Consider the following 5,052-nt stretch of genomic DNA (forward strand, 5'->3'; position numbering starts at 1 on the left):
TTCTAATCGATTAATCCTTAATTTAGTCACTTTCTATTTGTGAATTATATCAATTAAATCATTAACGTCCAACACATCATTATCGATTTTCATATATTTAATAAATAGGTGAGACATCATAAGCGATGGTCTAAAAAAGACAACAAATAACTCATTAGTTTTACTGTTCCTACGATTCTAAGCAAATCAAACAGTTTATATAGACCTAAGGATCATGAAACATCCCTATTTAATAAACCTACTCAATTTATTCATTATATGAAGAGTCAAAATCCCCCTTCTTACATTGATCGACAATTCACATATTAAAGACTCAATTTCATAGAAAAGGGTGATTTATTGCGGCTTAACATTCGAACAATCTAATATAATATAAAAAAATTAATATAACTAAAGTTTCTAATTAAGAATTACAATAGAAACAAGATGTGTAAGTGTCAATGTACCGATTGAGAACATTTTTTATCCATGGAAAAATACACTACGCCAAAAATGACATTTTATATCGCGCCTTTTACGGCGCTTATTAAATACAAGCGCTGTTGTAAATATATTTTAAAAATAACAGAGGATATAACAGCGCTTTTTTGACAAGCGCTGTTGAAGGGTCATATAGCGCTTGCGTATAATGTTTACAAGGCTTTTACAACGCTTGTTCACAAACGCTGTAAAATGAAGCGTCCTCACATAACATTTTACAGCGCTTTTGGAGCGCTGTAAAATATAGCGCTCCCACCTGATGTTACATAGCTTTTACAGCGCTTTTTGGACAAGCGCTATAAAAGACTTGCGCTTTCAAATAATTAAATGACGTATTAGAGCGCTTTTTTTATAAGCGCTGTAAAAGACATGCGCTTTTAAATAATTGAATGACCTATTAGAGCGCTTTTGTTATAAGCGATGTAAAAGCCTTATAAAAATCATTTACTTTAAATAAATAAAAACAAATTTACGAACCCTCATATCCTATACTCTGGGAACCGTCTTCTCCTCTACGTATTGTGCGGCCATTTACTTCTCCTCCTTTATAAAAAATTGGATACGTTGTCTAAGGTACTGTATTTATTAATTTGTGGTTGTCACGAAAACTAATAAATTGTTACATAATAAATCATATAAAATCTTTTCTTTTTTGAAATTTGTTGATCTGTTCTGTTTTGAAATCTTTTCTGTTTTGGAATTGTTAAATAATGGTTGATGTTATCAGTAGCTTATTATTTTTGTAACTGCATTTATATAGGTCATATAATATGGACTAGAAATGGATGTCTGTCAATCGATTGTCAAAAGAGTATGAAAATGGAGTGAAGGAGTTTGTTGAGTTTGCAGTGAAGAATGGAAAAGATCCAAATAGAGTCGTTTGTCCTTGTTTAAAATGTTGTTTTGGAAAACGCGTTAGAGAAGATGAATTGAAAGGACATTTAGTATGGAATGGAATTGATCAAAGCTATACATGTTGGATAAGAAATGGTGAGAAAAAAAAGGAAATATTAATTTTGAGAATGGTTCGACATATGCTTCAACTGAATTCGATACAGATACATATGAGCCGGACCGAGTTGAGGAGATTGCAAAAGCAGTTAAAGAAGATCTTCGGGATTGTCCTAAAATGTTTGAGAGTTTGTTGAGTGATGCCGAAAAACCATTATATAATGGTTGTACTAAATTCACAAGACTGTCGGCGATATTAAAGTTGTATAACTTAAAAGCGAGTAATGGATGGTCTGATAAAAGCTTCACTGAATTATTAACACTCTTAAAAGATATGTTGCCAGATGATAATGAACTTCTCAGTCGAACCTACGAGGCTAAACGGATTTTGTGCTCTATTGGCATGAGTTATAAAAGGATTCATGCGTGTCCTAACGATTGCATTTTATTTCGAAACGAATATTAATTACTAAAGGCATTTCCAAAATGCAATATCTCTCGATATAAGAAGAAAGAATCTACTCCAGCAAAAGTCGTGTGTATTTTCCTATAATACCAAGATTTAGGCGCATGTATCGCAGTGAAGAACATTCAAAACATTTGACATGGCATGCAGATGAAAGAATTAGAGATGAAAAGTTTCGACACCCTGCAGATTCCCCACAATGGGCAAAAATTGATCACGAGTATCCTGAATTCGAGATAGAGTCAAGAAATCTAAGACTTGCACTTTCTACTGATGAAATAAATCCACATGGTCTTCAAAGCATCTCACAAAGCATGTGGCCTGTGATTTTGTTGATTTATAACCTGCCTCCATGGTTATGTATGAAGCGTAAGTTTATGATGTTGTCTCTGTTAATTTCTGGACCCAAACAACCGGGAAATGATATCGACGTATACTTGACTCCTTTAATTGAAGATTCTTAAACGAACACTCTCCCATGAAAATTTCATATTTGTTTCAGACTTAGATCTGTTGAGCGAAAATAAATTCGTTAAGCTAGTTTGAAAAATAAGAGGACTGGAAGTTCACATTGCATTTAATCTAGAGTTGAACTTTTATCACTAGTTTATGATGTGAATATGTATGTGGTAGCTTAATACACTGACTTATGTTATTGATACATGTATGTTTAACAAACTTGATTATGTGATATATATTGATTTGATCGGAAATGATACAATGAGACATAATTGTGTTTTATTAACGAAACATTTGCAATAGAAGAGCAGTTGGAATGCCAATTGTAGTCAAGACCAAAACCTACTTTACAAAATATGGCCACAATTATCTTTGTAGCTCATGTTAAATGAGTGATGTAAAATATTATTTTAGATAATTAATCTAGTGTTAAAATTATTTTAAATATATGTTGATTAGTTTTATAATTACTTTTCTTTATAAATGTGTTTTCAATGATGTGATAATCTGTACATATTTGACTAAATGAGTGAAGTAAATAATAAATATTATATTTTACTAACATATATATATATATATATATATATATATATATATTAAATAATAGTATTTTAAAGAATAAGATTTTATGCGATTATATGTGTATATGTGAGTTGATAATTAATGTGATATTTGTTTTGTATGTTTGACTAATGTTAAGTTGCACATAATTATATTTAATTATTTACTTTATAAATAATTATCGTGGGATATTAGCAATGTTGTGGCAATGTAATTTTATATACTTTATAAATAATTACTTAATTATTACTTTAATATACGTGTTATAGCAATGTGATTTTATATATTTTATTATGATATAATAAACTATTATAAAGTGTGATTTATTTTATAGTTTTGACTATTCTCTAATAATAGTAATATTTTAATTTGAGTATTTGAAAAAATAGGTATTATAATAGTGATTATTTGGAACATAAGAATTTTGGTTATTAATGTATTTTAATGATTAACTATTTTAATTCCTTATTTTATAAAACATTAGCTTTGAAGTATGAGTAATAATTTAGTAATTGAATTGTATTTTAAAAAAAAAAAGTTTTGGTAATTGTCTGTTTTATTTAAAAAAGAAGTAAATAACTAAATAAAAAAGAAGTAAAATATATTTTATGAGTTAGACCCATATAAAGGTTTAAACCTAATTAATAAAAAAAAAATTGATTGAAAACAAGAAGAAGAAATGGTAGGCGAAATAGAGGGGAGCGAGAGCAGACCAGCCGCACTTAGAGGAAAAAAATAAAAACAAGAAGAAAATTGATACCGGTAATCGATAATTGTCCTAGAAAATATTTTCCATTTTCATCCAAATTTCAGTATCTTGTTTCATATTTTTAGTTAGTCAATTAAACATATTTTCCAGATTTTTAACCATTCCAATTTCTCTCTAAAATATCCGACTTACCCATTTGTGGAATTCGTTATTTTGCACGGTTCTTCTTCACCGTAAGTCCGATTTGAGTGAAACCAACGCCAAAAAGTTCGTCTAAAAAAAGGCTATATTATCCACTGATTGATTTTCTTTTTTATGATAAATTTTCTAACCGATTTCGAAATTTAGTTTTTAGAGTGTCTTCTCATAATTTATTTTTGACGTTTATCCATAAATTGTCGAGTTATCCAAAAAGTTAAAGAACAAATATTGTTTGTTCGTAGAATTGTATTCGTGTGGGAAAGCGTTGAAATAATGTAAGGGGTTAGAGAGCGTTTGAATTCCTAAGTATAATATATTGTGAGATGAACAGGAAAACGGTGTTTCCCACCGATCACTACCACAATTGTGGTCTCTAGCAACACTTTTTTAAGCAACGTGTATAAAGTGTTGCTTAAAAGTGGATAAGACAACATTTTATGTCTGTTGCCATCATTATTCTTGCAACAGTGTATAAATGTTCCCTAAAATATTTATGGGAACAATTGTGAAACGTCTCCGTAGTAGCTCTTTGGCAATATATGATAAGTGTCCCCTTACGTATTTCTAGGAACATTTTTCAATTGTTACCTTCTTTCGAATAAAAGACTACATTTTTAAAATATTGCTTAAAAATTTAACATTGATGAAAATTTTTGCAGAAAAAAATTCTTTTAAATTACAATTTTCAATATTATTTTTTTTTTAAAATTTAAAAGAAAAATTTATTAACCCCTAAATAAAACAGAGTCGCGGTACCACTACAACAATTGTGGTCTCTAGCAACACTTTTTTAAGCAACATGTATAAAGTGTTGCTTGTGAAACATCTCCGTGGTAGCTTTTTGGCAATATATGATAAGTGTCCCCTTATGTATTTCTAGGAACATTTTTCAATTGTTACCTTCTTTCGAATAAAAAACTACATTTTAAAAATATTGCTTAAAAATTTAACATTGATGAGAATTTTTGCAGAAAAAAATTCTTTTAAATTACAATTTTCAATATTATTTTTTCTATTAAAATTTAAAAGAAAAATTTATTAACTCGTAAATAAGACAGAGCTATTCTTATTAATTATGATCATTTTCGTTTACAAAAATACGAGAAATAATAAAAAAAAATTATTACTACTACTACTATTATTATTATTATTATTATTATTATTATTATTATTATTATTATTATTATTATTATTTTTATTACTTTAGTTCTAGTTAAAAGAAATG

The sequence above is a fragment of the Cicer arietinum genome, chromosome 3 (assembly GCF_000331145.2).
Source record: "Cicer arietinum cultivar CDC Frontier isolate Library 1 chromosome 3, Cicar.CDCFrontier_v2.0, whole genome shotgun sequence".
Taxonomy (NCBI): Eukaryota; Viridiplantae; Streptophyta; class Magnoliopsida; order Fabales; family Fabaceae; genus Cicer; species Cicer arietinum.